The 23,398-nt window shown below is 46.3% G+C and overlaps 2 pseudogenes; one reads left to right on the plus strand and one right to left on the minus strand.

The window, feature by feature from the left end:
- Nucleotides 1–12,760, minus strand: part of LOC120381642 — a 40,090-nt pseudogene extending 27,330 nt beyond the window's left edge.
- Nucleotides 1–23,398, plus strand: part of LOC120381639 — a 318,539-nt pseudogene that overhangs the window by 242,705 nt on the left and 52,436 nt on the right.

The following is a 23,398-nucleotide window of genomic DNA, read 5'->3' on the forward strand; positions in this document are numbered from 1 at the left end:
ACTTTCCATGTGTGGTGGGCTGTCTGCCCCAAACAAGCAGGAGAAAGATTAAGACAGCCTTGAAGAGGCTGTGCAGAACCCAGCCTATCAAGAAAGGGCTTATTGGGAGAGCCAATCAGGAGAAGGCTTGCTGGAGCAGCCCATATATAAAGAGCTGCTCAGCACAGCAAGAGTTAGTCACTCCTTGGAGTTTGAGGAGGGAGGATTGGCTGCCAGGAAGGAAGGCAGGAGCAGGGAGGGCACCATGATCAGAGTAGTGCTGGGGTAAGGGGTGCATGGGTGACCTCCTGGCTGACTACTGCCAGACTAAGGCCCTGATACAAAGGTGGAGGAAGGTTCTAGGTCTGTTGGGAAATGGTCCAGGGAAACAGATGGCAGGGTTGGAGGTTCACACCTTTTGCCTCAGTAGCCACTGACACAGGTGGCTACACCCTGGACTGCAGCTGGCCACTGAGGCAAGTGTCTGGGTAGAGGACACCCCCCCACAACCAGCAGGGGGGAGAGAACTGAGTGGGGCACAGCCAGAGGGCTGTGTCCATAAGAGGACACTGAAGTCCTGAGAGCAACATGGGTCCTAATGATAGAACCGATGGTGGCCAGACGCTACTAGATGAAGGTGCACCGGAGAACCAGAGCTAATTGCTAGGATGGTCAGCAGGAAATGCTGCAGTGAGGCATGCCCCATGGCACCAAGACTTAGCCGCAAGGAAGGCTCTCTCTGTCTTGAACAAGCACTTAGAAGGATTCTGCTGACAGATCTTTTCTTTTTCTGAAAAGAGATACAAAAAAAGGAGCCAACAGACACACTAGGTTCGGCAAGGAAGAACAGGCAGGCCAAGCCAGGCTCTCCTGGTTAGTAGGAAGGCTCTTCAGCCAGCTCTTCCCAAAGATCACTGTCTAGAGGCCTTTTAATAGCCACTGCAGATGTTCACCACAAAAGAGATGCCAAAATGGAGTTCTCCACTGCCTGCAGCCATCACGCTACCAGGAGTTCTGTGCACAGAGAGGCCCCTGCTGGTGGCAAAAGGCTTTGGTAGAGACTCTTCTGACACCACCCGTTCTCATATAGTGTGTAGTGCTCTGTGTTGTGGCTTCAGCATCCACGGATGCCAGTTCAATTGGGAGACATTTTTCCTGTTTCCACATTTGTCTAATGGCTCCTTTCAACACTTGTCACCAAAAAGACCTGTTTCTTTTGCAAGCGATGTGCAGCTAGGCAAAGGCAGTCTTCTCCATTTCCTCAAAAATCACCAAGCTGTGGGGAGAGGAGACACATTCAGCCAAGCTGGATGCTGAATCTCCTCTTTATTCAGCAGGTGTCTGTGAAGGACATAAATCTACACCATGTAGAGGTCAAGAATAGGACTTTATTACACACAGTACTGGCGGAGTGGGCTTATTAGGCTCAGAGGCACTGTTAATTAATTAATTACAATAGAATATATAGATTTTCCATGGGCGGGGGAAAGTGACAGGCTAGGCAGTTCCACACCCCAGGATAGGTTTTGCAGCAAGACAGGATAAGCACATTAGCCAATGATTAACAGATTAGATAATGTCTCCACCCATGGTCTCAAGTTAGCAAGTTAACATTTCATTAATACTTTGATAAAATGTTATTAGTATAAAATATATATGTTGAATTCTGATTTGAGGTCCATAGGAATGGAGCAACTCCTTTGATTGTCCAACAGGTACATTCCTAGGGGTTACAGAAAAGAAACAGTTAAAGTATATGGCAATAAAGATTGTTTTCTGTGTGTCTTAAGGCAGGCATTGGTCCCTTGGAAGGGAGGTGGAAGGATGCCATATCTTATACTGACATGCCAACTTTTCATAAACTCAAGGTTGGATCTGTGGGAAGAATGTCTCCCTAGAGAAGAAACAAACACAATAGGGATTCTTTGTTCAGTCTGCAATTCTGAATAAGACACAATCATTTAGTTCTAAGCTCCAACACCTGGCAATTTGCTGACCGGGCCTATCTTAGCAAGCAAGGCTTTCTGTTTACCCAGCTTTCTCTTAGCTGGTCACTATTTGCTAGGCCTCTGGTCCTTGACCATACTCTGGACTTCAGGTCTGGAAAAGAGCTGGCACAATCCATAGACCAGGTTGTTATATAAAATGCACATGGCTTTGAACCCTTCACATACAGTAATGGCAACGTTCTTGGTTCAGGCTTGTAACAGTGATGGAATAAACTGCAGGTTCAAATCAAGTCTCTGGAGTCTATTCAAAGCTGGGATGGGTCATTCAGTCATTTCTACAGAGCTTCAGTTTGTAGCAAAGTCCCTCCAGAGGTATGAAGCAGGATTGAAGACAAGATGGAGACGAGGCATCAGCCTTTTCTAGTCTCTTGCCATGTGGTCTTTGCTTTCTTTGTCCCAAGGACACTCTATCCAGCACGTGGCATAGAAAAACCTTGGAGTTCTGTCCATAGGCAGGTCCCTGCTACCTTGCTGAGTCACAAGGCGTATCTGCCTTCTCTCAATGGGGCGATTGTATAGCTGATGGTCCTTAATGGGCCATCAAGCAGGATAGACAGAACTGACACCGGAAGCAGAGCACAAGATTGAAATACGGGCAGCATAGAGCCAATATTCATAACGTGAACTACAATAATGATACACATCTAGAGATAGCATCATTATAATCAACCAATCAACCTCTCCATAGACCCCTTGCACGACACCTTTCTACAATATTGGCTGCAAATATAGAACAGTGGTCGCAACAGTGATCTATACAGTTACAGATTATGTCAATAATGTCACAGGAGGTCACATGGCATCAGTGAGACTGATACTGGAATACTGCCTCCAGTTTTGGTGTCCTCATTTGAAAAAGATGTTGTGAAATTGGAGCTGGGGCAGAAAGAGCCACCAAATGTTGTGAGTTCTGGAGGAAAATGCCTTCTAGTGAGCTATTGAAAGAGCTCAACCTGTTTAGCTGATCAAAAGAAGATTGAAAGGTGACTTCATTGAAGTGTTGAACTGCCTTAATGGAGAGAAAAGATTGGATATTAAAGGACTCTTTAAAATAGCAGAGAAAGGCATAAGAAGACCCAGTGGCTGGAAGGTGAAAAGAGACAAATTCATATTACAACTAAGGCACAAATATTCAGCACTGAGGATGATTCACCACAGGAACAAGTTACCAAGGAAAGTGATGGATTCTCCATCTCTTGATGTCATTTCATGAAGACTAGATGCCTTTCTGGAATGTGTTTGCCCCAAAAATAGCTATGGTGTCCTACAGGAGGCCTGTGATATGCAGGGGGTCAGATTAGATGCTCTAATGGTCTCTTCTGGCCATAAAGTCGACTCATTTCTGAAAAACTGAGTGTAGCATTGGGAGTAGCATCTGATGTTTTCCTGTCTAGCCGGCTTGCTGCCTAGAACAAACGCTCCTTGAGTGGGGTGATCCACAGGGAGTAGCTCAAACCTCCAAAGTGCCTGGGCAGGGGCAGGACATTAGCCCAGCAAGGGAGGGGTGTGGCAGTGACATCACAAAGGCCTTTTGCAAGACCTCAGACTATTGGTCAAAGGTGTGGGGGGGGAGGTGGTGACCTCACAGAGAGATGCTGACATCAGCCGGGCAGGACCAGGGTGAGGGGCCAGGAAAACCTCAGAGACCCCTGTGGCTTTGCTGCAGCAAGTCTCCTTCTCCAGGTCTCTCTTTGAGGACTGAGAGAGCATTTGGGTTCACGGACGTGAGCACCAGGAGGAACCTCTTTTGAGTTTTCTCCTTCCCTTTGAGTGATTTTACTAGAAAACAGCCGTCCCTGTTTAGAAGGTAAGAGCCTCCTGGAGGGACGGGGTGTCATGGGGGTGTCACAGTTTGGATGCCGGTGGCCCCCCCATGTATGGAAGTTCCGCCCCTGCTCTGTGTTCGCAGGGCCGAGAGCAGCATTCCACGGCAGTGATTTGCTCCTGGCTGCCGGAGCAGAGCAGCAGGCTCAGCTGCCAGAACTTCCTGGAGCTAGGAAGGAGGGCCCAGCCTCTGTAGCAGGAATGCAGGGCAGGTGAGTTCACGGCAGGCATTGTGGGATACTGGCGGAGGCCAGTTATGGTGATTTAATGACCAGCAGCATTTACACTGGCACTCTGTCACTGTAAGTTTGCTGCAAAAAGCTCTAGGCCTCTCATCGAAGTGGTTTTATTTTGTCACCAAAACAGGGCAGTTTTGTCGCCAGACGTGGCATTGCAGTGTGTGCACCAGCCACACCAACCTGCCGACCGAGGGAGCGTTGTGTGTTCTTCACACACCTGAGCAATATATTTCTGCTGAAACAACTTTGTAGAGCAGACCTGGCCAAAGATTCACACACACACACAGCTTGCAAGGAAAACGTCACCTGCTCCTCTGCTTTGCAGAATCCAAACACAAGGAAAGCTTGTCAGGGCCTGGTGGAGATGGCAGGGAGTCAGGTGTGGGCAGACACTATGTCTTACACCCAGGCAGGCACCATGGCTTAGCCGGCTAAAGCCCCTGCCTTGTAAACAGGTGATCCTGGGTTCAACTCCCAGTGGTGGCTGTTGGGGCACCTGCTATTGGCTACTGTCAGAGGACAAGATTCAGAGCTAGATGGGCCTTTGGTCTAGCCCAGGGGTGTCCAAACTACGGCCCGCGGGCCAACTGCGGCCCGCGGGTCAGTTTTTATTGGCCCGCAGCGGCTCCGGTTGAGCTCCCGCCGGCATGCCTGCGGCAGGTCCACCGGAGCCCGGGACGAGCGAACCTGCCGCAGTCATGCCTGCGGGAGCTGAACCGGAGCCGCGGGAAGACGGGACCTGCCGCAGGCATGACTGCGGCAGGTCCCGTCTTCCCGGTTGAGCTCCCGCCGGCATGACTGCGGCGGGTCCATCTTCCAGCGGCTCGGTTGAGCTCCCGCAGGTTCGCTCGTCCCGGGCTCCGGTGGACCTGCCGCAGGCATGCCGGCGGGAGCTCAACCGGAGCCGCGGGAAGACGGGACCCGCCGCAGTCATGCCTGCGGCAGGTCCGCTCGCCCCGGGCTCCGGTACACCTCTTGTGTGTGGCCCGGGCCTTTGCTTATTTTTCTATATTTGGCCCTCCCCCAAAAAACTTTGGACACCCCTGGTCTAGCCTAATGTGGTTTTTCTCATGGTTTAAATTACACTCACAGGCACTGATAATAGAGTTACTGAAAGTTTGGGAGTTAGGCGCTGATAGATCAGTGGTCCAAGCCCCATGTAAACACCCCCCTCCCTCTGGGACAGGGGCAGGTCTGAGCTCTCGCACCAAAGGCTCATTGTGGCTGCCAGAACCTGTGAGTGGCTCATTTTGTTTGCACCCTGGGTTAAGTCCTGCTTTGTGCACCGTGTCTGAGAATGAAAATCCTAAACCACCCTTTGAAATGACGAATGCAGCAGGACGTGTTATTGTCCCTGCCCCAAAGCAGACAGACCAATGGAGAAATGCTGTCGAGTCCAAGGTAATATTCACTGCAGTTTTACCATTTCCACTTCCTAACCTCCCTCCTATCTGCCCAGCCCAGGTGTCCTCTGCCTCAGCTGCTGCTCCCGGCCTGCTCTAGAGTCAAACATGCAGGGCCCCCAGGAGAACAGAGGCTGGGACAGGGCAGTAGCCTGGGCTGGGCTGGGCAGATGCTGGGAGTTCTGCCCCTGAGAACTGGCCTGGCTCCCTTCTCAACAGCAAACAAATCAATTCCATGCCCCCTCCCCAGAAAAATCAGCCTGGAGCCAAGGGCAGCAGGGGCCAATTCCCTCTAGTTCCCACCGAGGCAGGAGAGAACCCAGGGCCTTTCTAGCAGAGCTTATGGAACCGACGTGGGGAAACCACCCTTTAATAACAGGCAGTTCAAGTTTAAGCTCAGTTTTTTTACAGCCTTAAATCACCCTTCAATCGCAGTGTCACTATCCATTACATTGCTTCAGCCTTATAGGTTCCCAAGTGCAAAACTCAACATCTCTTCAAACACAAGAGTGCAGATCAGTCAGTGTTCAGAGTCATCCCACATAAAAGAATCATGTTGTGGTACATATTGGCCTCATGATGTGGCCGTTGCCTTTCCCTCCGCTCTGTTAAAAGTTTTGGTATTTTGCACAGAAACCTTCTTCCCTCAGAAGAGACCTGGGAACCAAGGCTGCCAGACAAACACCTTTAAGAGGAGGCGTAACCTGTCAAAAAATGATCTCCCTCCTTCAGTTCAGTGACCGCCTGAAATGTTACTGATCCCGGCAGAGCCGGAGGATTGAAAGCAGCTACATCAAATCCCTGTGTAGCTAGCAGGAATGAACACAAACGCCCTGGTATCTGAAGAGATGTTTAGTTTTACCCTTGGTAAACTAGAAGTCTAAAGGGAAGGAAGGTGGTGCCATATATAAAGAGTGAAACACAAAACAATTATCATAGTTATGCCCATAGTGACTGCAAAATATTTCTATATTCTTCTTCTTATCATCAGTGTATTATTTTCTCTGGCGTCTATACATTGACTATGCCTTGACCAAGAAATTTGAATTTTTATAAAATAGTCACCTACCCCTGGTTAAGGCAATGGACTTGATACCCACTCGGGCGTCCCTACACAGGTTCAGGTACGAACAACAGTGGCTGCCTTTTAGCCATAGCTTTTAATCAGGGCAATACATTGATCCTGTAAAATCATTTCCCAGCCGGAGTCCATCGCCCACATTCCTTAGGGCATTGGGCCACCATGGGGACGTTTCATTTCCCTCCTCGATTTCACACAGAGACACAATTTCCTTTGCACAGATCCATGAACAGCAAAACCTCCCTGTGTCTCTTGTCGGAGCCAGGGCATTCGATTCCATTGAAACCTTCTCTCCTGCAATGGCAATGGTCATGCAGACGGGACGAGGCCACCTTCACCTCTGACAGTGAGATATTGGATCAGCTCTTTCTTTACGCTGCTGCTGTTAGTCCATGAAACAGCAGGATGGATGCAAGGCTGAGTTCATGCACCAACCCCCTGAAACATTTCAGCGCCCCAGAGAAATCCTGACTCCGGCTATTGGCATGATCTGGTGGAGATTCGAAGAGGAACGGAACGGTCTGAATTGTCAGTGTGGGGAATGAACAACAATCTATAGCAATGTCGTTATCCACAAACACACTCTAATCATGCTCCAGCCGGAAGGGAAATGGGCAGGAACCCTTGTTGTTCAGCCATGGACACACTTACACTAATGCACAGTCAGGAGTGTGCTGGGGGAGCTGGTCTGAGCAATTTGAAGTGACAATTCAGTGAGAACAGAATCATTGTGTAGTGAAGCACCTGTACATCAAGTAGTTGTGGCCAAGTGGTTAAGGCGATGGACTAGACATGCATTGGGGTCTCCCCAGGCAAGTTTGAATCCTGCCAACTACGGAAGTGTTAGTGTATTGTCACTGCTCTTGTTGTAGTGCCTGAGCATCCACAGAGCCAGACCTGGTCTCACTCTGAGGCTGTCTACACTTAAAATGCTGCTGTGACACTGCTACAGCACTGTGGAGTAGACAGTTGCTACAGTGAGTGGAGGGGTTTTCCATCCCTGTAATAGCTACATTGACAGAACAATCTTTCCTTTCATTTAGCACTATCTAACCATGGCTTAGGGCAGCTTAATTATACTGATTCCAGGGTTTTTCACACCCTGAAAGATGTACTTCTTAGAGGGTTTATCCCATCACCCTCCCATTCCCTGGTCCTTCTCGCATGACCTGAGAGCAGCAATACCCGCAGTTCAAGAGGTGCAAACAACTCAATGTTTATTGGGGCAAACTTCCAGAAAGCAATGATTCCAATTTCCTTCCTCAGTATCGCCCTTCCCAGCTCTGACACCACAGAGGCTTATCTGTGTCCCTCTTCCTATTCCCCCTCAGCAAAACATAACTCCAATTCCTCTACCCCATTCCCATTCCCCCTTACTTCCTGATTGACTGCAGACTATATAGTAAAACTGGAGTTCTGCTTAGCTATACCTTAACCAATCATTTTACTGAAATGTAACTAACCAATCCCAACATATTGTAACATGATTATCTAACCAGTTATACCCCACCACCTTAATTGCTTTGCACCCAACAAATTAATTATCCAGCAGACAGAAACAATCACAGAACCAGACAGAGATTATACAGACAAGCAATAGGAAAGTGGAGACTACAGTGACAGAACAACAAAGAAATGAGGATTTCAGACCCCAGCTATTGATAAGTGAGTTGTTGCCAGACAGGATGCTATCATGGTAGAGGTTGTGGATGCTGGTTGCTTAACTGTCTGGCCCCCAGGGCAGGATTTTGAGGGTCTCAGAATGCCAACACCCATCTTTTGTTCGCTTAAAACGCGAGCAGGGAGATTCCAACACCGCAGAACTCATGGAACTCCAGGAAATGTGTAACTTTAGGTCCGGGTGAGTGTGCCTAAAAATCAGCTGTGCTGGAGAAGATCTCTAGGAGTTGAAAGAGATGTGCCATCTTGGCCTCCCTAAAGAGTGTCATCAAATATTAATGAAAACTAGGGTTGATAAGTCACATTCTTTGTAGCGTTAGGATTGGGGACTGGTCCAAAGTGCCAGTTTTAAGACTCTTTTTTCCTATCTCTTGGGTGTTCTGGTTTCTGCATAGAGACGTGGTTTCAAATCCCACTCCTGACATGACCATTTTCTTTTATCTGGAGAAAATGGCTTCACTTCAATCTCCTTTGCAACAATAAAACACCATTTGTTTAGCTTTTCTTTTCCAGTAGTTGTGAGAGAAGTTCCAAACTAGGGGGAAACAGGGCCTTTTCTCTCGACCGATCAATTTTTGTCTTCCTTCATTCCAAGCCATTTTCTCAGATACATCCGTATTTCCCCCCCTTTTTTATTCAGCGTTCTTTGCTTTTATGAAATTTCCGGGTCATCATTTAATTGCCACTCAATTGTACTTATGAAGTAAAGTGAAACATAATATTTTTTGGATATTCTTGCAGAAGAGTTTTGCTTTCTGACCTGGAATTGAACAGGGGCTACCCAAGGGGGACAATGCTACTCCCTTTTCTTGCCTCATCTGAAAAAACATACATTCCTGATGCCCTTTGTTTCCTTGCCCTTTTTAGGGTAAATTGACACTTCTCAGAAGTAGAATCCTTTACAAAACCACTCAAAATCTCAGCAATGTCATAAGCAATGGCTTCCGGAAACGTGCCCAGCTTTTCTTTAATTTGGTGACACGGGTCCAGGCAAGGGACTGGATACAGGCCTGGATCAGAATCTTCGTTACCAGAGCTAGAATTTCTGTTTAAAAAGAGCTATTTTTCTGCAGCTATTAGATTTCCAACATTGATTTCATTTTATACACATTTTGAGCATCTATTAAGGATAAATTGAACAAAAATACCACTTCTCTTTCCTCAACATCTGCATCATGAAGGGGAGCATTCTGAATAGGAAAGATCTTCTGTGGGGCATGGGTTACAAAAATGCTTCGGGAACGAAATACATGGGCATTTTGCCAAGTTAAAAATCACTTAACGTGGAATTCTCTCCCCAAATCATCTGAGAAAATACTGACTTAAATAATTGAACTCCACTGTGATCATATGCACTTCCTTCAGTTAGTTGGGGTTCTGCTGTTGTTCACCATTTCCGAATGGTGGGGTTCACTGCTGTTTCTTTGTTAGCATGTGCAGTAAATTGGAGAGTTCTCCACTGTTGACAGAACTGCACTTGAACTGTCATCATGGAGGGGTGGGGAAAAAGCAAAGCTGAAGTGACAAATGAGGACTTTAGGAAATGGTCATTTGTCTTAAATTCTCCAATAAAACTGAGCTACGTCTTATCGAACTGAACTAATATCCAATTGGGTGAGCAAACAGCCTTCAGGAAAGAGAGAAACCCACATCACAGAGAGACAGAATACTGTAGCCTGATCTGGGGTGGGTTAGTAGGGTTGGTGGAATTTATCCACTTAATTTAATTTTATTTGATAATTAATTTTCTAATTAGTAATATTAATAATTAATAGATATTAATAACATGGGTATGGCTCGCCAATGTATATGATCAGAAGATAAAGTTCGTCCTGAATCAGGCTTTACAGAGTTTATAAAAGGAGCTTCGGGGTATATGACATTAACTAAAACTGAGACAGAAATAGTCATAAAGACGTTTTATTAAAATCAATGAAACAATAAGAAAATGTAAAAATATTAAAACAGTTCAAGATTACAAAGTTACAAATATCACAGTTCTTTAAGAGAGATTTATGATAATACACTGTTATAAACTCACTCTGTGCAGTAGCACTTTGGGTGTTGTTCACACTTTTGGTAGAGGAAGTGATAGTATGGGTATGACTTTAACCCTATATAAACTAGGTGCTTTTAAAAGGTAAAGCAGAAACTAGATTCTTTATACTTACAGCTTTGAAAAGAAATAATACCACGGCCTATTAATAGTTAATAGCCTTGTAGATGGGTAGCATCGATGCGTAGATGGGGTTGAGGCGATGGGTAAACAGGAACAGATAGATGGGTGTATCGCCTGCCTAATAGTGATTTGTTTCACCTTTTATAGAGCATTATTCAGAAATCCTTCCTCCTATGCCCAAATTTCATCTTCCCCCACGGAAATGTTAGGGTACACCTGCCTCATAGGCTAACATATGTGTGCGTATGAGTGACAGTTATGTACGCATTTGTGGTGTACTTGTTAGATTTGTGGGCAAAAATCCCTATTTCCACCCTTTACTGTTATTGGTTCAGTTAAAGGTCTCCAGACATTTATGTAGGTAATTTGTATTATTATTACTTTTCTGAGTAAGGGTCCTAAAGGTTACCTTTAGCGTCACAGGATGTTTGACCTGGATGTCTGTCTTGCATTTCAGCTATTGCAAATCTATTAATCTATAAGCCTATTACATACTTAAATTTATCAAAAAGACATTTTATACAGACCAACAGATTAATCCTCAGGGCTACAATACATGACAATGAAAGTATGAAGAGAAATTCCAGAGCAGGTTACATCTGACTATTTAGAATCAGGACAAGAGATTCTCCCATCACATTCTCCTCTGATCCATTCAAAGCAGCTTCACTCAGCACTCTCTCAATAGTCAGTTATGTTATTTACAAAATTGTAAGTATCCCAGCATCCCATAATGGGGGACAAAATAGTCCTCTTGCCAGAAGTGGCTTTACCAATAGATGAAACCTGGAATTTAAACACCATATAATCACACTATGTTTGGGATCCATTCAAATTCCCCTTCCAGGTCTTTGACACTTTCATCTCCAGTCACAGCGACTCTGATATAGGAGGAAAGAAATCAAAGCATCATCTCCAAGCACAGACAGCTGAGAACTCTTCCTCAAATGACATTTTGAGAAGTGGAGGGACAGAATGTGATGAAAATAAACTCTGCACAGAGAAGCCAAAATGTAACAGTTCTGGAGTGATGGGGAAGGAGGGACTCTCTGAACCACCCCATCTCCTTCCAGTGTCACAGAGGCCGAAATGACACTTTTTCCCCCTGCTCCTTTTTATTTAACTATAACATGAAAAATTCCCAATGTAACTGCTCTTCAGCACAACCCAGAGCAACGTGAGAACAACTGGCACGGATACAATCTGTATCACTGGCGACTCTAACAATCACTTTGCAATAGGAGCAATGGTATAAATGTGACACTCCCTGGTTCCTCATAGGAAGGGCACACTCCAGTTACTTGTGGGATAATTGAGTTGATAGAAAGGACAAATGGGCCCACCTCAAAAGAAGGCAAAGTACAAAAGGCATAAATGGGCCACTCATCTGGCCAAGCTGAGGGATAACGGGGATGCAAACAGTTCAAACAGATTTAAAAAGTTACTATGTGGGAATCAGGAAAAGTATTAAAGAAAAAAAACTGATAGCCCTAGAGGTTTTTATCGTGTTCACTGCCCTTGCAGATTCTCTGATAGCTAATATGGGCTGAGTGCAAAGAGACGGTTTTCCCACATTCTCTGCATTCATAGGGCCTCTCCCCTGGTGTGGATTCTCTGATGTTTAGAAATGCCTGATCTGCGAGTGAAGGTTTTCCCACACTCACGGCATTCATAGGGCCTGTCCCCTGTGTGGATTCTCTGATGAACAGAAAGGGCTGATCTGTGAGTGAAGTTTTTCCTACACTCACGGCATTCATAGGGCCTTTCCCCCGTGTGGATTCTCTGATGGGTAAAAAGGGCTGATCTGCGATTGAAGGTTTTCCCACACTCACGGCATTCATAGGGCCTCTCCCCTGTGTGGATTCTCTGATGAACAGAAAGGGTTGATATTTGAGTGAAGGTTTTCCCACACTCACGGCATTCGTAGGGCCTGTCCCCAGTGTGGATCCTCTGATGTCTAGAAAGGCCTGATCTTTGAGTGAAGCTTTTCCCACACTCACGGCATTCATAGGGCCTTTCCCCTGTGTGGATTCTCTGATGTTTAGAAAGGTCTGAGCTGCTAGTGAAGTTTTTCCACACTCACGGCATCTGTAGGGCCTCTCCCCCGTGTGGATTCTCTGATGTTTAGAAAGGTCTGAGCTGCGATTGAAGGTTTTCCCACACTCACGGCATTCATAGGGCCTGTCCTCTGTGTGGATTCTCTGATGTTTAGAAAGGTCTGATCTGCAATTGAAGGTTTTCCCACACTCAAGGCATTCGTAGGGCCTGTTCCCTGTGTGGATTCTCTGATGAACAGAAAGGGAATATCTGTGAGTGAAGCTTTTCCCACACTCACGGCATTGATAGGGCCTTTCCCCTGTGTGGATTCTCTGATGATTAAGAAGGGCTGAGTAGTCACATAAGTTTTTTCCACACTCTGTGCATGTATTTTTTCTCTTTCCAATGATGATTTCCTGCTTTGTTGTGGTTTCCTTGAGGTCCTTCTGAGTTCCCTCAGAGGAAATACGTTTACCCATTTTCACCCCCGGCTGGTTTCCTTGTTCTCTCTCTGGTCTGTGCTGAATCTCACAGGATTTTTCCTCCTCATGACTCCTGGACACATGACTTTTTGATCTTTGCAATAATGCTCTGTGTTTATCCACTTGCTGAACATTTTTCTGCTGAGAATTCTGCTCCTCTTTCTCACATGCCATTGCATCACCTGCTGTGAAAAAGACAGAAACATCAAACAGGGATGAAAAGTGAAAAGCCAAAACAAACTAAGTGCTGGAGGGAGGTCAAATAAAAATCACAAACTGAACTCCCCCATACTATTCCCCAAAACAGGAGAGAGGAGGATCAATTTGGCTTTCAAATCCCATCCAAATTCTCAGGGGGAAGGGAGGAAGCTACTGCCTGGTGTCTGCTAGAATCTACGGGAAGCCATGAGCTATATTAACCCTGAGGACATGACCCCTGCTGGCAACAATAATGAACTGAGAGACCTCTCAAGGGCTTGGTAGGGCATCCCAGATGTTTCCTTCAGGCACTTTCACACTCAGAGTTGGTTTAATGTTTCCTCACCTCTGCAGGGAGATCTCAGGGTCTGTTTTCCCTCTGATCCCTGCAGGTCTGAGACCCATGGCTCTTCCCCTTGTTCCAGCTGGGAGATCACATCAGGTTTGGAAAATGGAAACCCTGCTCAGATGAAAGAAAACAAAGGAGTTCTGTTGATTTCATAAAACTTTCTCATAAAAAACATTCTATTAATTTAACTTTAATACTTAGTGTGACCCGGTGTGCCTGGGCTAGTCCTCACTGAAAATGCCAAGACCAGGGCAGGCTGAAAAAGGGAGAGCAGAGGCTCCCCAAACTGGTGGTTAACACAGAAGTTAAACTCACCAACCAGTCACCAACTGTGCTTCTGATCCCCGACACTGGTTATCGAGAAACTGAAAAAAGAAATCACACGGCCCCCTTTATTGCATCCCAGTTCTCTGGCTCCTAATCAGCACCTAGGTCCAGCACAGTGAGAGGTTATTTAAAAACTCTGCTCACATAAACAAAGTGTTCTTCTGACCCCAGAGTCAGCCACATTACCAGGTCAGTATAGGTTTGGATCTTACTCAAAATACTACGATGCCAGCCAATCATTGGCATCTAAACTAAAGGTTTATAAGCAAGAAAGCATCTAAACTAAAGGTTTATTATAAAAGAAAAAGAAATAGGGAGTTGTTAAATGGGAAAGCAGTCAGACACATTCAGAAATCTATACATCTGGTTCTTAGCAGTATTGGTGAGTTACTGGCTTGAAAGGCTCTCTGGCACACATCCACATTATTCAGTCCTTTGTTCAAGCCTTCAGTTTGTAGAGAAGTTGCTCCAGAGGTAGGAAGAGGGATTGAAGACAAAATGGAGATGATGCAGCTGCCCTTTATATTCTTTTTGCCAAGTGGCTTCTACTTCCTGTGTCCCAAACACAAGCTTCACAGCACATGGCATGGAAAAGCCTTGGAGTTCTCAGTACACAGTGTGATACAGCGTGGCCAGAGACAGCAGGAGAGGGTTAGAAGGGAGCCTTATTCCCTGTAGAGGGAAGAAAGTTTGCTATAGATTAACTAGAGCACCTGAAGCCAATTAGAGCACCTGCAGTCAGTCACCTGATAAAGACCCTTGCTCCAATCAGACAGGGAAGGAGCTGGAGCAGAAGGATTGGTGTTGGAGCAGAGAACAGTTTGAAGGGAAGCAGAGGAAAGTTTGGAGAAGTGCTGCAGTGGGCTAAGAAGTCCAAGACCCTAGGTAAGGGGCATCTGGCTTGTGTAGAAGGAGGGCAAGAAGCCCCCACAAGCTGAAGGGTGGGAGCGGGAAGTAGCCCAGGGGAAGGAACCATCAGTTCAAGTGGTTCACCACTAACCTCAGGGCCCCTGGGCTGGGACCTGGAGTAGAGGACGGGCCCAGGTCCCTCCCTCTCCACTCCCCTCCTCTAGGACACCAGTGGGGTAATTAAAATACCGATTCAGAGGCAAGCAGTGGCGCCCTGAACCTTCCCCAAAGAAGAGAAAGCGCGAGACCCAGCATAACAGTACCGGCAATTTGCCACAGTATTTATAATAATAATATAAAGTGTCTCTCAATTCCATACAGTGTCACTTAATAAACCAGTGAATTCCCAGGACCGGTTCTTCAGGTGTTTGAAGATGCCAAACACCTTGCTTGTGAGGGACTAGAATACCCACATACATGTTGGGAACACACAGACACTGTGCTAGTCTGTTCCCCTATGTTCACTCTTCTAGAAAATTATGATCAATTTTGTTCATGGTATGGGTCAGGGCTCAATCCCCACTCTGTCACTCCGAGTGCAGAAAGTGGGGGCCCGACAGGATTCTACAAATGAATTTGTGCCACTCTAGGCTTGTATCAAACCCCCAAAGATACAGTTTTTCTCTGACCTTGGCTTGGTAAATGCTGCCACCACCCAAAGGCAAAAAAACCTCAAACCCTTGGACCCAGGAAGGAGCACTTGAGAATTCTTCCCTCTGGGGCACCCTCAAGCCCTTTCACCTCCCCTCTGGGAAGGAGCTGAGAAAGAAAACAAAGGAAATTAGCTGTGGCTACCAGCTAATCAAACAACACACACAAACTTCTTAGGACACCAAAAATCCAATCCTGTTCTTAAAAGAGGTAAATTTTAGTAAAATTGAAAAGGAAAACAATACATCTGGAACTTAGGCTTTTGCTAGATCTTAAAAGAAAATTTTTGTAAGCACCCAAACTAGCTTTCTTGGGGGTTCAGCTTAAAGCTTACAAGCAAACAAAAGCATCTGGGACAGCACCGAGGAGATCCAAAAGCCAAAATAAAAAATAAACCTGATTGTGTCTGTCTAAACATTCCCTATCCAAATAATTTCTTCTAGGTATGGAAGATGAATTTTCATACCTGCTTCAAGCCATACACAGCATTGCTACTCCGTGTCGCCTTCTCCGGAGAACAAGAGACAAAGGGAAAGTTACTTTCCCATTTAAAAAAGTTCTAGCCTTTCCATTGGCTCTTTTGGTCAGGTGCCCAATACGGTTTTTTGTTTTAAACCCTGTTGGCTTGTTAACCCTTTAGAGGTAAAGCAAGCAGAGAACTCGCACCAACAGGGATTTTACAGCCCACTGGCTGGCTGGGTGTTTATAAAAGGGAGATCCCTCCCCTCCTCTTCATTTATCACTGTAGGGCTTGTGAGGTACCATTTGAAAAGACATAATCTACTGAATATCCTCCTGTTAAACTGTGTAGCAACATTGTATGGAAAGTGATGAGATTTTACGGTATGATATTACTGAAAAAGCTGCAGCCCTAACCTTAAGTTCCTCAGAGACAGCAAGGCAAACAGCTGGTCAAATAGCCATTCTCCACCAGGGGGAAGGTGTGAAGATGACATTTACATTCCATCAGAGGGACTCTTGAAGCTCGTATCTATGACAGCCTGTCACCATGACTCAGCTGAGAACTGAAGTGGTTTCTAGTACAAAGGACTGAATTATAAAAAGAGGTGAGGAAAATGCATGAGACTCTCTCTCTCTCTCCCCTCTTTTCCCTCTGCTCATGACAAATCCTGAAGAACTGAATGTGGGCAGCAGGGGCAGGTTAGGGGGAGTCCTGGCTGAAAGGAAAACCAGCCTGTCTCAGCAGATGGTGAGAGAAACATTTGTTTTAAATCCCTTTTAGCTTGTTAAGTTAAACATTAGTTTGTGTTTTATCTTTGCGTTTCTTTCATAAACAATTCTGACCTTTATGCCTCATTACTTGTAGTCACTTCAAATCTTTTTTTTCAGTAGTTAATTGTAGGAATGTTACACTTCCTAAGCGCTAAGGGGGTTGGAATGCCGCCCCCGGATTTGGAGCAGCTGAAGTGATTCCCACCCCCCCCACACACTTCCGGTCAGGAGGCACATAGATTAAGCGCTGATAAGGTGTGTATTTCTGGAGTACATAGTGCAAAAGCACCAACCAGAAGAGGGGCGAGATGTTGGCTTCAGTTTGTACATGCGTATAATAGCATGATTTATATAACCACTTATAATAAATAGACGTGGACAGCCCCGTTGGGGGCGCTCCACGGGAACAGACTGACTGACTCGGCTCCGTCATTACTACAGTTAATAATTTTGTTTCCTTTTTTTATCTAACCAGTGTGTTTGGATTAAAGTGTGTTGGAAACGCCATTTGGAATAACAAGGCTGGTGCATGTCATTTTCCACTGATGAAACAACAGATTTCATATGAGCTCCCATTGTTCAGGCATGTGCTGGACAGTGCAAGATGCACATTTCTGGGGGAAGTCTGGGAGCAGAGAATTTTCTGGGGTTCTCCTGTGGAGTACAGTAATTTGTGAGTCACTGACTAGCAGCACTCAATACTGTGTAGCTGGGAGTGAGTTACATGCTGGAGACTGCGTGTGAACTGCCCAGGAGTGGCTGCTCTCACAGTAGAGCAGTGTAAAAGGCACCCCAGCTTGGGGAACTGAGGGGACACAGCTGTTAACAGTCCAGATTGTACTGTGCTTAATGTCACAGACACTCAATTTCAAAGAGTCTCCTAAAACAAACAGAAAGTAAATCCATGTCCCAGAAATCGAAGTCTCCCTGGCTCAGCTTCTTGCTGACAGATGGGTCCAAAGACAAAGACGGAGTCCTGGAGAAGTTGGAAACATAAGCGTGGGGCTCAGTGCAGAACGGGAACAGGAAGGGCAGGGATATTATTGAATGCAGGATCTCAGCAGTACTAGATGTCAGGATAACACATATTGCAGCCCATTGGCAAACATAATCCCAAATATACATAGAAAATGATGGTTGTCTAAATTAGTTATTTCCATTGATTTATATAAGGGCAATAAGATATTCTCTGTATTACTGTCTGTCCCTTTTTAAATAATTCCTAACATCCTGTTTGCTTTTTTGACTTCCGCTGCACACTGCTGGATGTCTTCAGAGAACTATCCACAATGACAAAAAGATCTTTTTCCTGATTAGCCTAATTTTGCCCCCATCATATTGTATGTATAGTTGGGGTTATTTTTTCCAATTTACATCACTTGACATTTATACACATTTTCCATTTTGTTGCCCAGTCACTTAGTTTTGTGAGATCTTTTTGAAGTTCTTCACAGTTTGCTTTGGTCTGAACTATCTTGAGCAGTTTAGTATTGTGATGTTATTGATATAATCTGGGACCATATAGAATATGGTTGCAACCAAGGTCTTGTAGTGGCACCAAATCTTATGTAAAGGGGGTCATATAAGGTGTCCAAGACCAGGTTATGGGTTGCTGGTTATAATTATGGTGTCTATATGTATGTATCATTTTGCAGTTGAAGTTAAGAGTATTGGCTCTATCCTGTCTGTATTTCCAACTTATGCTGTGCTTCTGGGAGACATCCCAGACAAGTTGGTGTTAGCTCTGCCTAGCCTGCTTGATGGCTCATTAAGGACATCAGCTATTCAACTGACCCATTGAGAGAAGGCAGATACGCCTTGTAACTCAGCAAAGTATGCAGGGACTTGCCCATGTGACTCCAGACTCCATTTTGCTGTAATTTTCCACAGTAAGAACAAAGAAGTGTTCTTACACCTGGAAAAGCCTATAAAAGGTTGATGCCTCATCTCCATCTTGTTTTCAATCCTGCTTCTTACCTCTGGAGGAACTTTGCTACAAACTGAAGCTCTCAACAAAGGACTGACTGACCCATCCCAGAGGAGGATGTACTCCAGAGTCTTGATTTGAACCTGCAGTTTACTCCATCACTGCTACAAGCCTGAACTAAGAACTTTGCCATTACTGCATGTAATTGATTCCATTTAACCAGTTCTAGCTCTCATCTCTATCTTTTTCCTTTTATGAATAAACCTTTAGATTTTAGATTCTAAAGGATTGGCAACAGCATGATTTGTGGGTAAGATCTGATGTGTATATTGACCTGGGTCTGGGGCTTGATTCTTTGGGATCGAGAGAACCTTTTTCTTTTATTGGGGTGTTGGTTTTCATAACCATTCATCCCCAGGACGAGTGCACTGGTGGTGATACTGGAAGACTGGAGTGTCTAAGGGAATTGCTTGTGTGACGTGGTTAACCAGTGGGGTGAAACCAAAGTCCTCTTTGTCTGGCTGGTTTGCCTTGCCTTAGAGGTGGAAAAATCCCAGCCTAGGGCTGTAACTGCCCTGTTTTAAGTGATTTGTCACTCTCAGCTGGGTCCCACCAGAACCGCATCGTCACAAGTATCATCTGCAAACTTTGCCACCTCACTGTTTACCCCTTTCTCCAGATCATTTATGAATAAATTGAATAGGATTGGTCCTAGGACTGACCCTTGGGGAACACCATTAGTTACTCCTCTCCATTCTGAAAATTTACCATTTATTCCTACCCTTTGTTCCCTGTCTTTTAACCAGTTCTCTATCCATGAAAAGATCTTCCCTCTTATCCCATGATAACATAATTTATGTAAGAGCCTTTGGTGAGGGACCTTGTCACAGGCTTTCTGGAAATCTAAGTACACTATGTCCACTGGATCCCCCTTGTCCACATGTTTGTTGACACCTTCAAAGAACTCTAATAGATTAGTAAGACATTATTTCCCTTTACAGAAACCATATTGACTTTTGCTCAACAATTTTTGTTCTTCAATGTGCCTGACAATTTTATTCCTTTACTATTGTTTCAACCAGGGCTGCCCAGAGGGGGGGGCAAAGGGGGCAATTTGCCCCGGGCCCCAGGCTCGCAGGGCCCCCCGCCCGCCTCCCTGAGCCTCAGCGCATCAAGCGCCGAGCCCCTGAGCCCCGCCCGCTCCGGCGTGGTGAGGGGCGGGGCTGGGAGCTCAACGGGGCCTGAGCCGCCCGCTCAGAGCGCCGTGGGAGAGGGGCTGTGAGCTCCACGCCGAGGCGGAGCGACGCTTCGGTAAGAGGCCGGGAGAAGCCGGGTCGGGGAGAAGCGGGGCGGGCGGGAGAAGCGGGACCCGCCACCGTCGTCCGGCGCAGCCCGGTTTGGCGGGCGGGGCCTTCTGTTCGGGGACGCCGCCGAAGTGCCCGAGGCCCGTGGCGAGGCCCCACGAATTACCGCCGAAGACCGGGCGGCGGGTTTCGCTTCGGCGGTAATTCGGTGGCGGGGGGCTCCCGCCGCGGGTCTTCGGGGCACTTTGGCGGCGGGTCCCGGAACGGAAGGGCCCCCCGCCGCCGAAGACCCCGGGCCCCCGGAATCCTCTGGGCGGCCCTGGTTTCAACTAATTTGCCTGGTACAGACGTTAGACTTACCAGTCTGCAACTGCCAGGATCGCCTCTAGAGCCTTTTTAAATATTGGCGTTACATTAGCAATCTTCCAGTCATTGGATACAGAAGCCGATTTAAAGACAGGTTACAAACCATAGCTAATAGTTCCCCAATTTCACATTTGAGTTCCTTCAGAACCCTTGGTAAATACCATCTGGTCCCGGTGACTTGTTACAGTTAAGTTTATCAAGTAGTTCCAAAACCTGCTCTAGTGACACTTCAATCTGTGGCAGTTCCTCAGATTTGTCACCCACAAAAGGTTTGGGAATCTCACCAACATCCTCAGCCATGAAGACTGAAGCAAAGAATCCATTTAGTTTCTCCACAATGACTTTTATCGTCTTTAAGGGCTCCTTTCGTATCTCAATCGTCCAGTGGCCCCACTGGTTGTTTAGCAGGCTTCCTGCTTTTGTTATTACCTTTTGAGTTTTTGGCTAGCCCCTTCTTCAAACTCCTCTTTGGCTTTTCTTATTACATTTTTACACTTAATTTGGTAGTGTTTATGCTCCTTTCTATGTACCTCACTAGGATTTGACTTCCACTTTAAAAGATGCCTTTTTATCTCTCAGTGCTTCTTTTACATGGTCTTTAAGCCATGGTGACTCTTTTTTAGTTCTTTTGCTGTGTTTTTTAATTTGGGGTATATATTTAAGTTGGGCCTCTAATATTGTGGTTTTGAAAAGTGTCCATGCAGCTTGCAGGGATTTCACTCTAGTCATTGTACCTTTTAATTTCTGTTTAACTAACCCACTCATTTTTGCATAGTTCCCTTTCCTGAAATTAAATGCCAGTGTTGAGCTGTTCTTCCCACCACAGGAATGTTATATGTTGTTATATTATGGTCACTATTTCCAAGTGGTCCTGTTATAGTTAGCCCTTGGACTAGATCCTGCGCTCCACTCAAGACTAAATCGAGAGTTGCTTCTCCCATTGCGGGTTCTTGTACCAGCTGCTCCAAGAAACAGTCATTTAAAGTATCCAGAAATTTTGTCTCTGCATTTTGTCCTGAGGTGACACGTACCCAGTCAATATGGGGATAATTGAAAACTCCCATTATTATGGATTTCTTTATTTTGATAGCCTCTCCAATCTCCCTTCGCATTTCATCCTCACTATCACTGTCTTTGACAGGTGGTCGATAACAGATCCCTATTGTTATATTCTTATTAGAGCATGGAATTACTATCCATAGAGATTCTATGGAACATGTGGTTTCATTTAAGATTTTTACTTCATTTGAGTTTACATTTTCTTTAACATACAGTGCCACTCCCCTCCCCACCCCCCGAGTATGACCTGCTCTGTCCTTCCGATATATTTTGTACCCTGGAATGATTGTGTCCCATTGATTGTCCTCACTCCACCAGATTTCTGTGATGCCTATTATGTCAATATCCTCCTTTAACACGAGGCACTCTAATTCACCCATCTTATTATTTAGACTTCTGGCATTTGTGTACAAGCACTTTAAAAACTTGCCACTGTTTATTTGTCTGCCCTTTTCTGATGTGTCAGATTCTTGTGTGTGTGAATGCTTCTCATCTGATCTGGCCCCTACTTTATCTTCTTCCAGCCTCTCTTCCTGACAAACTAGAAAATCTCTATCACTAGACTCCCCTCTAAGACAAGTCTCTGTCTGATCCACGAGCTCCTCTGCAGCCATTGGCTTTCCCCCCATCTCTTAGTTTAAAAACTGCTCTGCAACCTTTTTAATGTTAAGTGCCAGCAGTCTGGTTCCACTTTGGTTTAGGTGGAGCCCATCCTTCCTGTATAGGCTCCCCCATCCCCAAAGTTTCCCCAGGTCCTAATCAATCTAAACGCCTCCTCTCTACACCATCATCTCATCCACGCATTGAGACTCTGAAGCTCTGCCTGCCTACCTGGCCCTGTGCGTGGAACTGGAAGCTTTTCTGAGAATGCCACCATAGAGGTCCCAGATTTCAGTCTCTTTCCTCGCAGACTAAATTTGGCCTCCAGGACGTCGCACCTACCGTTCCTTATGTCATTGGTGCCTACATGTACCACGACCACCGGCTCCTCCCCAGCACTGCACATAAATCTATCTAGATGCCTCGAGAAATCAGCAACCTTTGCACCAGGCAGGCAAGTCACCATACGGTTCTCCCGGTCATCACAAACCCAGCTATCCTTGTTTCTAATGATCAAATCTCCCATTACTAACAGCTGCCTTTTCTTAATGCCTGGGGTTCCCTTCCCTGGCAAGGTAACCTCAGTGCAAGAGGTTACCCCAACACCATCTGGGAGGAGTTTCCCTCTGCTCCCATTGACAGCTCTCCTTCCCTGGGCCTTTCAACCTCCTCAACAGCGCAGTGGCTGTCTGACCAGAGGTGGGAGAAATCTACAAGTGTCCCGGAAAGCCTCATCAACATACTTCTCTGCCTCCCTTAGCGTCTCCAGTTCCACCACCCTGGCCTCCAAAGCCTCCAAGCGGTCTCTGAGGGCCAGGAGCTCCTTGCACCGAATGCACACGTAAGCCACCCGCCCACAGGGCAGGTATCATACATGCTACATTGAGAGCAATAAACAGGATAGCCCCCACTCTGCTGCTGGGCTTCTGCCTGCATTCTCTCTTACAGCTACCTAGGTTAACAGGGTTTTTGTTTCAATCAAGAAGTTTGTATTATAGCTTAAGTGTTTTAAAGAATGGCAAGAGTACCTCACCCCTTCCCACTCCCCTTCCAAACTCCCTAACAAAACTCCCCGTTTGCAGCTCTGTTTGAAAAGCTCCCAGCTTTACAAAGCACTCCCCTATCACATACCCCCCAGCCCCTGCTTGAGCCACTCAGGATAGGGGGCTGGGAGCACCCCCAGTACCCCAGCCCACCCTCCCAGCCCTAGACCTGACTCCTGCATCCCCTCCCACATAACGAGCCCTCACACCCCCTGCTCTGACTCCTGCACCCCCCCCACACATCCTCAACCGCACCCTGAGCACCAAATGGGAGCTCCTGCACACCCCCCACTACAGTGCCACCAGCACCCCCCACACCCAATGGGAGCAGCCCCACGGAAGCACGTCACACCCCAACCTCCTGCCCCAACCCTGAGCCCCCTCCTGCATCCTAAAATCTGGCCAGACCCTGCACCCCAATCTCCAGCTGCTCCTGCACCCCAACTCCCTCCCAGACCCTGCACCCCCAGCCCGGACTCCTGCCCCCTGAACACCCGGCCCTCCCTGACCCGGCACCCC

Source organism: Mauremys reevesii, linkage group 14 (assembly GCF_016161935.1).
Source record: "Mauremys reevesii isolate NIE-2019 linkage group 14, ASM1616193v1, whole genome shotgun sequence".
NCBI classification, from domain to species: Eukaryota; Metazoa; Chordata; order Testudines; family Geoemydidae; genus Mauremys; species Mauremys reevesii.